Source organism: Cetorhinus maximus, unplaced genomic scaffold, assembly GCF_964194155.1.
Source record: "Cetorhinus maximus unplaced genomic scaffold, sCetMax3.hap1.1 HAP1_SCAFFOLD_306, whole genome shotgun sequence".
NCBI classification, from domain to species: Eukaryota; Metazoa; Chordata; class Chondrichthyes; order Lamniformes; family Cetorhinidae; genus Cetorhinus; species Cetorhinus maximus.
In genome coordinates, this window is record NW_027596259.1 from 94964 (window position 1) to 109696 (window position 14733).

At 44.5% G+C, this 14733-nt stretch overlaps 1 protein-coding gene and 1 pseudogene across 3 annotated transcripts in view; both read right to left on the reverse strand.

Annotated features, from left to right (window-relative positions):
• Positions 1–4642, reverse strand: part of LOC144673181 (uncharacterized) — an 85676-nt pseudogene extending 81034 nt beyond the window's left edge. The window contains exon 1 of the transcript XR_013574269.1: positions 3425–4642. The product of XR_013574269.1 is annotated as an uncharacterized LOC144673181 (transcript). The remainder of the gene's footprint in view (positions 1–3424) is intronic.
• The window catches only part of LOC144673177 (uncharacterized), a 273637-nt gene that overhangs the window by 26383 nt on the left and 232521 nt on the right, over positions 1–14733 (reverse strand). The window lies entirely within an intron of this gene.

Sequence of the window (14733 nt, forward strand, 5' to 3'; positions counted from 1 at the left end):
AGACAGAACAGACAAACAATTCTCCTTCCATAATCAGAGGCTGATAATTTATGAATTCAGTGTTTCTGTAAGATCTTATTGAGATTTTTGGTTTGAGTTTCTCATCTGAAAATCTTCTCCCTCTAATCCCCTGTAAGCACAGTTTACAAAAGTCATCACAGTCAGTACAGGATAGAAATTCAGAACAGACTATTCTAGTTTCTATGGAATATTCTTTCTCCTTTCATTCCCCCAAATCTATAAATCCCTGTCCCACACACTCCTCCCCCTCTCTGCTCATTGTTCCAGATTCAGTGCCCAGTCACCTACTAATTCACTAATTCTTTTCCCCTCTCCAGATTCTCTCTCTTCCTGTCCTTAAAGTGGTGACTCAGCCTGTAGGTCAATCCCACTCCTTCACTCTAATTCTACCAAATAATTCAGCTCAAAACAACAAATTATCTTTACTGACTAGATTCATCATTTGGATGTTTGGAAAGAATCACCTTTTTCCCAACTGTGGAGAACAGAAAATCCAGTGATTAATTCAAAGCTTCCTTCTCCCCAGGTCTATTCCAACAAGCTGTGTCTATCTGAGTTACATTGATACAGACTCTCACTCAGTGAATGATCAGATCTCACTGAACTTTGACACAAGCTGTGTTTATGTGAGTTACATTGATACAGTCTCTCTCACTCAGTGAATGATCATATATCTCTGAACATTGACACAAGCTGTGTCTATCTGAGTTACATTGATGCAGACTCTCTCACTCAGTGAGTGATCAGATCTCACTGAACTTTGACACAAGTTGTGTCTATCTCAGTTACATTAATACAGACTCACTCACTCATTCAGGGATCAGATCTCACTGAACTATGACACAAGCTGTGTCTATCTGAGTTATATTGATACAGACTCTCTCACTCAGTAAGTGATCAGATCTCACTGAACTATGACACAAGCTGTGTCTATCTGAGTTACATTCATACAGACTCAATAAGTGATCAGGTCTGACTGAATTACAATAACAAATGCAACAACTTTTATTTATATCGAGCTTCTAACATAATACATTGTTCCAAGAAGTTTCACAGCGGCATAAGGACATATTAGGTCAGATGACCAAATGCTTGTTCAAACAAGTCGGTTCGAACGAGTGTCTGTAAGGAGGAAAGTGAATTAGAAAGGTGGAGAGGTTTAGGGTGGAAATTCCAGAGCTCAGGATCCAGATAGCTGAAGGCCCGGCCACCAATGGTGGAGTGATTAAAATCGGGGATGAAGGACATCCGGTAATGGTGCTCCATGTATGTGGACCCCATAGCCCAGGCTCAAAGCCGAAATCTGAACTTTGGGTCATAGTTTGACTGTCCCGGGTCTCAGAGAAAAACAATTCCCCAAATAAACATCTTGTAGGATCTTGGTTTATTGATACCATAAGAAGTTTGGACCAGTTGAGTCCTCCAGTGTACTCGATGGAGATTGAACTTAACAGAGTTAAAATCCTCTGGATTTCAGTGTCAAAACAAGAACATGTTTTAGCAAAAACAAAAATATATAAATACTGAAAAACTGAACAGAACAAACCTGGAGAAATACACAGCAGGTCAATCACCATTGGAAAGTGATAAGTTAGTGGTCACTGTTTCAGGTGGGACTCCTTCAGAACGAACACTTCCCACCACCAGCACCAACCCCCCTCCCCCATCCCCCTCCCTGTGAACTGAACATTCCTTCAGCCACTCATCCACCCATTGCCCATCCACCCAATGGCTCCCAGCCTGGATTGACATTCAGCATGAACCCAGTGAGAGGGCGAGCTGGCCCACGGGATGTCAGAATGGACAAGAGCTGGAAGTGGTTCCAATCAATGTGTTTTAAGTTTCATTTTTAAAAACGGGAAACTTAATATTTTGTCAAACCCCCATGTGCACACCCTTGGTGAATTACAATTTCTCGCCCAGTCCTTTCCTCTGGCTTCAACATAGTGTATCCTGTGTGGGTTCAGCAGAGGTAGAGACAGGCTGCTCGGGAGATGGGGGCAGTGTGTCGGGAGATGGGGGCAGCGTGTCGGGAGATGGGGGCAGTGTGTTGGGAGATGGGGCAGAGTGTCGGGAGATGGGGGCAGAGTGTCGGGAGATGGGGGCAGAGTGTCGGGAGATGGGGGCAGAGTGTCGGGAGATGGAGTCAGAGTGTCGGGAGATGGAGTCAGAGTGTCGGGAGATGGAGCAGAGTGTCAGGAGATGGGGGCAGAGTGTCGGGAGATGGGGCAGAGTGTCGGGAGGTGGGGGCAGAGTGTCGGGAGATGGGGGCAGAGTGTCGGGAGATGGGGGCAGAGTGTCGGGAGATGGGGCAGAGTGTCGGGAGATGGGGGCAGAGTGTCGGGAGATGGGGGCAGAGTGTCGGGAGATGGGGGCAGAGTGTCGGGAGATGGGGGCAGGGTGTCGGGAGACGGGGGCAGAGTGTCAGGAGATGGGGGCAGAGTGTCGGGAGATGGGGGGCAGAGTGTCGGGAGATGGGGCAGTGTGTCGGGAGATGGGGCAGAGTGTCGGGAGATGGGGGCAGAGTGTCGGGAGATGGGACATATACTGTACATGTTTCTCATCTTCATAATTCACAACACTATTCCTGATGTTCATCAGCTGCCTCACTTTCTTTCCCATTAATTCCATTTGCTGATCTATCAGTAATGGAGTTGCTGCCATCTCGAACAAAACTGTTTTCACCACTAAGGCTCCGCTGGTATTGAATAGTCTTCATGACATCATCGCACTGGGACTGGATGACATCATCGCACTGGGACTGGATGACATCATCGCACTGGGACTGGATGACATCATAAGAGTCCATTGTTTCTTAATGACCCACATCAATAACAAGAGGAAATATTAATAAACCTGAGCACATTATCTAGGCTGACACTCCAGGGTGACACTGAGGGACTGCTGCACTGTCAGAGACAGCATCCTTCACATGGAACTTGTGGAGGCTCTGGTCACAATCTTCCAATCCTTCTTATATAGTAGTGGTGTCAAAGGACTGATAGATTGTAAATGTTAAACCCCTGCTCAAAAACACAGCAATTCCAGGACACTTCAGCCCAGTTACAGGGATTATGAACAGCAATAGAAACAAACCACAACTGTCAGAATGAACATGGTTCAGTCCTGGATGTGATTAACAGCAGCAATAACAGCAGAATCCAATCCCTGCTGTCACTTGTGAACTCGCTGGTGTCTGAGCAGGTGGGATGACTAAGTGAATCCCTTCCTACATTCAAAGAAGGTGAACAGCATCTCTCCAGTGTGAGCTCGCTAGTGCCTCAATAGGTGGGATAAATGAGTGAATCCCTTTCCACACTTGGAGCAGGTGAAAGCTCTCTCTCCAATGTGAATTCACTGGTGTACACTGAGGTGGAATGAAGGCTGAATCTCTTTACACAGGAAGTGCAGCGGAATGGCCTCTCCTTGTGTGAATTAGCTGGTGTTTCAGCAGGGTGGATGACTGAGTGAATCCCTTCCCACACTCGGAGCAGGTGAATGGTCTCTCCCCAGTGTGAACTCGCTGGTGTCTCAGCAGGTTGGATAACAGAGTGAATTTCTTCCCACACTCAGAGCAGCTGAATGGTCTTTCTCCAGTGTGAATTCGCTGGTGTCTCAGCAGGTTGGATGATTGAGTGAATTTTTTCCCACACTCGGAGCAGGTGAAAGGCCTCTCTCCAGTGTGAATTCGCTGGTGCACTTTGAGGTTCGATGAAGTCCTGAATCTCTTTCCACAGGAAGTACAACTGAATGGCATCTCCTTAGTGTGAATTCGCTGGTGCTTCAGCAGGTCAGGGGACCCAGTGAATCCTTTCCCACATACCGTGCAGGTGAATGGTCTCTCTCCAGTGTGAACTAGCTGGTGAGTCAGCAGGCTTGATGACCGAGTGAATCCCTTCCCACACTCGGAGCAGGTGAATGGTCTCTCCCCTGTGTGAATTCGCTGGTGTGTCAGCAGGTTGGATAACTGAGTGAATCCCTTCCCACACTCAGAGCAGGTGAACGGCTGCTCACCAGTGTGACTGCGTCGATGGGTTTCCAGTTTGGATGGACAATTGAATCCTTTCTCACAGTCCTTACATTTCCATGGTTTCTCCATGGTCCAGGTGTCCCTGTGTCTCTCTAGGTTTGATGATCAGTTGAAGCCTCGTCCACACAGAGAACACGTGTACAGTTTCTCCCCACTGTGAATGGTGTGATGTTATTTCAGGCTTTATAACCGGTTAAAGCTCTTTCCACAGTCAGTTCACTGGAACACTCTCACTTGGGTGTGTGTGTGTCTCGGTGCTTTTCCAGTCACACTGATGTTTGAAATCTTTCCCTACAGAAAGAACAGACAAACGTTTCTCCGTCCACATTCAAAGATTTTAATATTTAGGTCCTGATGAATCGAGTGACTCTGTAAGATCTTGATGTGATGTTTGGATTGAGTTTCCAGCCTGAAAATACTCCGCTTCTAATTCTCTGTAAAAGGAGTTTACAATAGCCATCACTGTAAGAACAGGATAGAAATTCAGAACAGACAATTCTAGTTTCTATGGAACATTTTTTCCTCTCTTGTTCTCCCAAAGCTGCAAATCCCCGTCCCACACACTCTCCCTCCTCCCTGTGCTGAAATCCAAACAGAGTTTTGGACAATTATTTCTATATATTTTTAACAAATTTCTACAACTGGAGTTGACAATATGTCTGATCATTCAGTTCAGTCGTTGCTCATGAGAAAACATTAATCTGAAACCCCCTGACCAACCATACAGAATAGCAAATGTTAACCTTGTGTCCAAAACTTACTTTGTGGAGATTTAATGATCGATTATGAAGGTGGTTTGTCTCAATGTCCCAGGGTTTCCTTCCTTCCTTCTCTCCCTCTCTGAGTTAAACCTGGGATTAGTCTCATGGCCCATTCTGGTTCCTGCTTCTCTTCTTGATGACTAATTAACTCCAATTAAACACTGAGAAGACCGAAGACACTGTTTTCAGTCCCTGCTTCCATCTCCATTTCCCAGATACCAACTCCATCCCCCTCCCTGTGAACAGTCTGAGATTAAATCAGTCTGTTCACAACCTCGGTGTTACACTTGATCTCGGGATGAGCTGCTGACCTCATGTCTGTGCCATCACTAAGATTGCCTGTTTCCACCTCCGTAAAATCACCTGACCTCTCCTGTCTCAGGAGTCTCATCTGCTGCTGAAACCCTTATCACTGCCATTTTTATCTCCAGACTGGACCATTCCAACACAATCCTGGCTGGTCTCCCACATTCTACGCTCTGTAACCTTGAAGACATCCATATTTTTGCTGTCTGTGTCTTCACTCACAGATAGGCCCGTTCCCTGACCTTCCTTGGCTCCCGTTCAAGGAGCAACTCGATTTTAAAACTCTCATCCTTGTTTTCAAATCCCCCAGTGGCCTCCTCTCTGTGGCTCCTGCAGACCCACAACCCTCTATGATATCTGCACTGCTCTAATTCTAGCATTCCCTGTTTTAATTGCTCCACCATTAGTGTCCATGCCTTTAGTTCCCTCGACACCAAGCTCTGAGATTCTCTCCCTGTGTCTGCCACACTTTCCCCCTTTAAGACAATTGAGTATTAATAAAAAAAGACATTCTGTCAAAACATTTTATCTTGTCCTCATCAGGATAGAGGGAAGAATACCAAATTTCAAAAATTATCAGTCAGGCTTGTAATGTGGCTCACTTACACTTGCTAGAAGCTACATATGTTCATCCACAGGGACCTGTCCTCTGCAGGCAGAAGGAACAAGTCCAGGCACGGGGTCTTTTGTGGAATTAAACAAAAGCAGAGGGGATTACAGCTCCTGGCTGTATTGTCCATGGCAAAAACCAATCAGAGCCAACGGGCCAACCAATCAGCACCCTTTTCTAGTGCAGTATAAATTGTGGTTCCCTTTGAAATTTGGGATTCTTGCGTCTGTCCTGGTGAGTGCAACAGGAAAAGCTTTGACAGCTTTTTCGTTAATAATCAAATTCCGTACAAACAAGCGACTATTTAAGTATTTTGGTCACCTCCTTATGTGTCTGAATGTTATACTTTATTTTATGATTTCCCTGTGAAGCTCACTGGGATGATTTATGATGTTAATAGAAGTTGTTGTTGTTTCTGACTGTTACCCTGATCTCCTGTTTTACAACAACCCATTGATTTCACACCAAACTCTATCTCTGATTTATTGTCCCGCCTGCAGGTCATTCATCCGGGTCTGCAGCCTCTGTAAAGATGGCGTTCACGCATGCTCCCTGTTGGACATTGCCCCCTATAAAGATGGTGACAGCACATGCGCTCTGCTGCTTATTGCCCCCTATAAAGATGGTGACCGCACACGCGCTCTGCTGCTCCTTGCCCCATATAAAGATGGTGACCACACATGCGCTCTTCTGCTTCTTGCCCCTTATAAAGATGGTGACCGCACATGCGCTCTGCTGCTCCTTGCCCCCGAAAAAACTGGCGGCCGTTGTCGGGAGAAATGGCCTAATCTGTGGTTGGAAGGATGGTTCCTTATTGAGGGTTTAGGGCAGAGACCGTGAATTCATAAAGCCTCCCAACTCACCCGCCAGTCCTATCTATGCTCACGGGTCTTTTTTTTTCCAGCTCTCAGTCCGCACTCTATCCTTGTAATCCCGCCTTTTAAATCCGCTCGCTCCAGTTCTCCTCACGCCTCATTTCACGCTATGCGCATGCTCCAGCTCTCCTCACGCCTCATTTCACGCTATGCGCATGCTCCAGCTCACAATGATTGACGGCAGTTCCGGACCAATAGGGACAGGGGGCGGGCCTGGAGGACCAGCGGGACCGGCTGTTCCTCCGGCCAATCGGAGTGAATGAGGGGCGTGGCCGGGCTTGAATTGGAGCATGCGCAGCGCGGGTGGGGATCGGGATCAAGGCGGTCGGGTGAAAGTCCAGCGGCTGAGAAAGGGCCGAGTGCAGGAGAGGAATGGAGCCGGAGGGTGGATTGGGAGGATTTACTAACACCCGGTGTAGGACTCCAAACCCGGATTACAAACTCCCGGAGCCCAGTTTACACCGAGTGTTTGGAAACTCCTTTTACAGGGGGTTAGAAGGGAAGGATTTACACACAGCAAACTCCAACCCAGAGAAATGTTTCTCTCTTAATTTCTATCCTGGACTGACAGGGATGGATTTTATAGTCTCCTTTGTACAGGATTTTCAATGGGACGGATTTGCAGATGAGAAACTCAAACCAAACATCACATCAAGATCTGACAGAGTCACTCGAGTCATCAGGTCCTGAATATCATCGGACTTTGATTGTGGAAGGAAAAAGGTTTTGTCTGTTCTGTTTGTGGGAAAAGCACCAACATTTTCAAAATCCTGGTTAGACTGCACCTGAACCACTGTAATAAAAATAAAAAATGCTGGAAGTACTCAGCAGGCCTGGCAGCATCTGTGGAGAGAAACAGAGTTAATGTTTCGAGTCAACATGACCTTTCATCAGGACAGGAATACTGTGTTCAGTTCTGGGCATCACACTTTAGGAAGGATAGACTATGTTGGCCTTAGTGGGAGAGCAGTGCAGATGTACCTGAATAACAACTGAACTCCAAGGGTTAAATTATGAGGAGTGGTCATACAAATGCATCAGTGTAATTACAGCACAGAAAGAGGCCATTCAGCCCATTGAATCCATGCCAGCTTTCAGTAGAGCAGTCCAGTCTGTCTCATTGCCCCGCTGTGTCTTCAACCCCCTGCATATTTATTTCTCTTAAATGCTGGTCCAATTCAATTTTAAAGCATTGATCATGTCTGCTTCCAGCCTGCTCGTAGGCAGTGAGCTGCTCGTAGGCAGTGAGTTCTGGATCAGGTTCCAGCATCTTTTCAGGTAGAATGTTCCAGATCCTGACAACTCTTTGTTGGTGCAAAGACTGCTGAACTCGATGTTGAGTGTGGAAGGTTGTAAAGTGCCGAATTGAAAGATGAGCTGTTCCTCGAGCCCCCATTGAGCTTCATTGAAACAGTGCAGGAGGCCGAGGACAGAGAGGTCAGAGTGGGAGTGGGGCAGAGAATTAAAATGACAAGTGACCGGAAGCTCAGATTCAAGCTGACAGACTGAATGGAGGTTGTTCCACAAAGTGATCACCCAATCTGTGTTTGGTCTTCCCAATGTAGAGCAGATCGCATCGTGAGCAGTGAATACAGTAACTAAACTGCAAGAAGTACAAATAAATCACTGTTTGGTTTCATCTTGCACAACCTTGAGAACAGCCCGAAGAGAGATACTTTACTTGGAAGAATAAAGGTTAAAATATAATTACATTGTCTATCTCAGGGTGTAATCCAAGAACAACACCTTGTATTTACAGGAAGGGTTGTGGGGCTGGAGGAGGTTACAGAGATACTGAGGATCCAGTTGACATTGTCTATCTCACCAGTGTCAAATTCATTTTCCATGGTGGCTCTGATCCAATATCCTGACACTGGGCAAGGGCCACATTCAGCAGAAGTCATAAAAGTGGAACTAGATACAAATAAACTATATCAGTATTTACCGACACCTCGGTTTTATTTATTGTTCCTGCTGCTCCCGGTACCCAGCATCTCTTCACTTGAACCATCACATCAACACTCGGGGCAAATGACTGGGCTGAGGCCTGTCTCAGATAAAAACACGAGGACCACTTGTCACCACAGAATCTGTCGCAGAAAAACGGAGTGAACACTCAGAACCTGGAGGTTTGTCTAGGAAGTCTTTATTAAAGTCGTGATATCACGGAGAGCCGAGTCACATACAATGGAGTGAACCAGTCTCTGCCTAACACCTCTTTACACACATAGATATAGCAAAAGGTTCGTGACAGAAACTTGGGCAATTACAATAGTTTCAAATGGTTTCAAAAGATAGCGATCAGTGTTAATGGCTTAACGATTAGACAGGACAATGTCAATGGTTTAGCAAATAGACAGGACAATGTCAATGGTTTAGCAAATAGACAGGACAATGTCAATGGTTTAGCAAATAGACAGTGATAATTGGTTACATATCCTGGGCAATGCACACACACAATAGTTTTTTTCTCTTAGATTTTGCCACCGTATCTGACATCCAGAGCCCCTTAGTCTGGGAAGGTAGCACTGGCCCTTTGATTTGCTAATTTATGTGCTGGCTGCGTGACTGTTTGGGGACAGTCTACAGTAAATTACATTATACATGTATTTTAAGTTTATTTCTCTCACAAATATAGGTGTATTTTATTTCATTCACAATTGTACGTGTATTTTATTTCATTCACAATTATACGTGTATTTTATTTCATTCACAATTATACGTGTATTTTATTTCATTCACAATTGTACGTGTATTTTATTTCATTCACAATTATAAGTGTATTTTATTTCATTCCCAATTACACACGTATTTTATTCCTCCACAGTCCCTCCTTGTTAATCTTTTCTTTTAGATTAACACCAGTGAGGAATAATATCTTCATCATCATACGGGGGTTCATAACCATGAGGAAAAGGCCGGTCCCTGGCGGGGTAAACTTTCTCTCCCCACCAGTGGGCTTCGCTGGGGCCAGTGTGCATCATTTGGGGAATGATTGGGGCACCCCCTAATCCAGTGGAGACACTATGATAATCTGGGAGCAGCAAATCCATAAAGTAACACACGCACAGCACCCTATGATACATGCTACGATTATCCCAATTAAAAAGTATAGCAACCAACTTCCTCAACCGGAAAACCAACCTAGTATTGTAGACCACTGAGAATCTTTTTTTATAAAAATCGCTCGAACTTTCCCCAGCCTTCTTTATTTCTTGTACCTTGTCCATGACATGCTTTCCCAAGTCAGTGATATTTTCAGAGACATCGGGGACATAAGTGCACCACTCTGAGCCTATCATAGCACAAGTGCCACCTTTTTCAGCTAGAAGGAAGTCAAGGGCCATCCTGTTTTGTAATACGGTTAGGCGTAATGCTATCATTTCAGTGGTGCTGGCTGAGATCTGCTTCTGTGTTTTAATCAGAGCATCAGCCATTGAATTAGCGACTTTTTCAAGCGCAGCTGCCAGGTTGATAATTTCACCTGAATTACGAGCCGATCCATAAGGGAGCAAAGCAATCATCCAGAATCGTTCAGATTCCGAGATGCCATGGCGATGTAGGCGCCGATGTGGGTGCATATCTGATTTACCTATATGGCGAAGATAGGGATTTAAGTATGCTAGGTAGCAACAGCCACTCCAGGTGGGAGTGGTTTGTTTCTTTTCCAAATTTCCCACAGACATGTTAGAGAAAAAGGACAGCTGAGGCATCCCAGGCAACCAGGGGTAAGCTTTATCTCCACAAACCCAATATGTACCATTAAGAGGGTCTGGTGGATGTTCAGCACCGACGGGCTTTCGGACAGATAGGCCAAAGATGTATGATACTGTAGTATGACAGGAGCTTCGTCCCAGATCATAAGTGCTCAGTGTAAGGCTGGAACACCAGCAGGTGGCGTTTACCAGCTCTAGTGGGGATCTAATTCTAATCCCATGTTCTGTATAGTTCCACCCATTGGCAGGTGGAGAGCGACGGAACCAACCCCTAAACATATTGTGCTGCGGTGATACAATATCAAAAGTTCGAACGTCAGCATACTCAGTGTCATTTAGAGGAACAGCACGCCAATTACCCGTCTCTCCCCCATGTTGGGGAGTCTGGGTACATATCCAACAGGCACCCTGACCTACCTCTCTAGCATAGGTGCGGCATAGAGACAAAAAGTGTTGGGAATCCTTTGGGTACCCCCCCTCAAAATATAGCAAAAATACAGAATATAGCAAAAGGCAGTATCCGATACATTATCACTGATAATGACGGTTATCAGACTGCCGGACAATGTTTTTTACAACGAGTGGCGTGGACCCAGTCTTCCTTCCCTTTAACCTTCAGGGCCATTCGAGTTGTTAGCAGCACAAGGTAGGGTCCTTTCCACCCTCCCATGCAATTCAGCTGCTGTCTTGCACAGAGGAAAATGAGTACAAATCCAACATTTAGTCTGATTAACTTGCGAGGCTATGGCCTGCATTCATTGAACCGCAGAATTGGTATTCCATGCCCCCGCAAGGACCACGCAGGACAGGATCCAAATCAGAGTCAGCATTCTGACGGCTCAGTTAAAGTTCTTGCACAAGCACTTCCGTCCGAGGTCAGCATCCACTTGACGTGCGATGCGTGGATCCACAAGGGTCGTCCTTCAACCTTTACAGCCATATGGGTGGTGAGCAGGACTTGGAAAGGCCCTTCCCATCGAGGTTCCAAACAGTTCTTTCACCTGAAGGTCTTTACTAGGACTAGGTCCCCGGGCTGGTATTGATGGCAATCTTCAATGGTGGGCTTTTTCTGAGCTTCTACTACCTGTATGTGCAAGCTTTTGAGACAGTTAGGGTGAGAGTGCATAGTCATGAGCACCAAGGGTAGAGCTTCAGGCCCTTTCAAACTGGTTTCTTCACATAATTTAGCTAGTTTGTTTTTCAGAATACCATTTTGTCTTTCCATCGCTCCAGTAGACTGGGGGTGGTATGGGCAGGAAGGGTGATGGTTGCATTGTAAGGCCTTCAACAGTTCCTTTATCACTTTAGCAGTAAAATGAACAACAATTTTACAACAACAACAACATCATTTCGTCGGGTGGGATACACCTCCAGCCATCGTGAGAACAAACATACTAGAACCAAAACATAATTATATCCCGTACATTTAGGCATTTGTATAAAGTGCATTTGTAGGTGTACAAATGGGCCCCATGGCTGGGGTCCCGTACCAGCAGTCACTGTGGGCGTCTTGCCTGGGTTATGTCATTGACATAGGTATGACAGGTATTACTAATACAATGCCTATTAGCATATTACTATTCACTATACATTCAACATTCATTCTACATACACGTGTTAAACCCCTGAGCTGGCAACCGGTCAAGTCATGATTCTTGTGTCGTGAGAGATACAATAAATGCTTATTAGTTACCCATAAAGGGACTACCCCTTCATTAATCTGTTTTACATTTTCTCGGGCATGTTCCAGTGCCCAAGCTCCATAGGTGTTGCATACATCATTTCTGCTCACTTCGTCTGAAATATTTTTACTTATTTCAATTAATTTATTGATAATCCCCACATGACTTTCGAGCACGGTAGCCAGACTTTGGATTAACCAATGATGTCTCTATATTGAATATCATAGTGGCATCATTTATCAGGCTGCGCCTAATGCGGTTCCCTCCCAACCCTGATCGCATCTCGCATTTGAACTGAACTGCTTCAGTCATCAATTGGCGCGTCAGAGCCGTATAGAGTGCTTGGGTATGGGTTGAGCACCATTGGGGCAGGACGACACCGGATACATTCAAGGCTACGGGTACCAGCTCATGGTGTACATTATCATACAAAACTTCTGATTAACCAGTACCAAACCATTCGTCGGTCCTGGATGCATAGTCAGACAAGAAGGATCAGTTGGTCTGGTTTGAGGGGCTTCAATTATCTCTACTCAGACCGTGAAAGTAGAGGTGGGAGGTGGCTGGGTCGTGGCTCTTTTGGGCGGACCTCCCATGCTGGATCTGAAGTAAACCCTTACTACAATTTGAAAGCACTTGTTCTCCTACTGTTACATTTATCATTCCCCGTTGCGTGTCGCATTCGGTACTGTCCATGCTGTACCAAAGTTCCTCCTGCTGTGCGGGATGAGCAGTGATGATCCCCGACCTTGTTGCCAGTACTGATAGGCCCACGACCAGGATCGTAGATCTGTGGAGACATTAACATCGGTTCCCGTTCTCTGGGTTACCGCTTGGTCAATTGTCATGTATCTTTAACTGTGTGTAATGCCTCCATTTACTTCCCGTTCTCATATCTACAAGTGCACATGTATCACCTGTCATAATTACCTGATATGGTCCATTGTTGCTCTTTGGATTTGCCTGTTTCCATATCCTTAATCATCTGTCAGTCTCTGACTTCCTCTCTCCACTCATGTAATTGCCTACTTAATTCCCTTACATTGTCCTGTATTTTCCTTTCAGTGGCCCTACACCTCCCACTATAATACCTTCAGGTAATTGCATTGCCCTTACCTGTTATCATTTCAAATGGGGTGAACCTGTCGGTCCTGCTTGGTGTAGCCCATGGCGCATTAGAATATTGGGCTGTTCCCTGTCTCTTGATTGATGTTTTTTTTAAAAAGTTCAGTTCATCCTTTCCACCATCCCTGAACTCTGGGGGTGGTAAGGAATATGGAATTTCTGCTTAATCTCCATAAGATTACACACTTCTTTAATGTCTCTCCCTGTGAAATGAGTTCCCTGATCTGAATCCATTTGGGTAAACTCCTTCCAGTTTACTCTTTCCTGCTGCTGTCTCATGTCAGGCCTCAATTCCTTAAACAACTCAACAATGCACCTTCTTATCCTATCTTTCAATGGCTCAGTATTTTCACTTCCAGTGATGGTTCTCTCTGGGAACCGCTTAACTCTGCCTGTCATCAAGGTGTTAATCCTATGGTTTCACTTTTTGTAGCTTGCAGGCACATTAATATAGTCAGTAATACATCTATTTAGCCTTTTTCCAGCTTTCCCTTTACCTCTAAGTTTTCTTTCCTGACCATGATTCTCCTAAGGTTCTCTGGAGTTCAGTTTCTCTATTGTCTTGATTGTTTAAAATGTTTCCTTACTCTTTAGGCCATATTAACCATTCCATTTCAACGGGGATCTCTGTCTCTAGATCTTTGCTTATCTCCCACTGTGCAGTTCCAATGCCTCAGTTGATGGCCAGATTATCAAATTCATTTCCCTTATAACAGTTTGTACATTATGTCCTCTTTCCCTGACTCATTCTCCTACTTGCCTCATACCATATGACACTTGCAACAGCTACCATCTTATCTTGTTCAGGTTGCCTGGAGAGACTTTAAAATATTCTCATAACAATTTTAAAAACAGAAATCAGGTATTGACATGTTTTGCTTCCTTTTCTTCTTCTCAAAGATTTTATTGTCTTAAAAGAAACCCACTAAATTGTGTCTGACCCTTTTCTTTTAGAATTATCCCAGATTCATTAACTTAGCCAAAAATTGGATTTCTGCCAAACTTTGCCAAGGTCTTGAGCTTAGCTTCATAATTTGGGAACAGACTTACAAACACAAAAGCTTGCAGCATTTGAATTAGTGCCAATTGTTATCAGACCTTTTAAAATGAAAATTCCCTTTTGAGAACTTTATCAATAACCAAACCTCAAATTTTTAAACTTTGTAAGAACTGTAATTTACACTATCAAAATTAAAACAACTTCTTTTTCATGTGTAATGATTTGTACCCAAGTTATAATTTAAGTATATTTATCGACACATTCTTTATCTTAGATAGCATCCTAGTGATTCAAAAGTAACCTGTTAAATTACACTGCACTTTACATCTCAAGATTGTCCCAAATTCAAATTCCAGTGCTTTTGGAAAGCAGATTTCTTTTAATATTTAATTCATCTCTTCTTAAGAAACCCCTTTTTATCCATTGGAACCATCTAGACCTTGTGTTTACGTCTTTTCATTTTCCTAGAATCCTTCTGAATTTCAAGTAATTTCTTTTTCTCAGAATTTTAGAATACGTACTCGTATGTATTAATCCCAATCATCTTGGAAGCTGATGATGAGGGTTATTCCCTACTAGTCTGCGAGGGGGTGGTACAAGGGTTGGT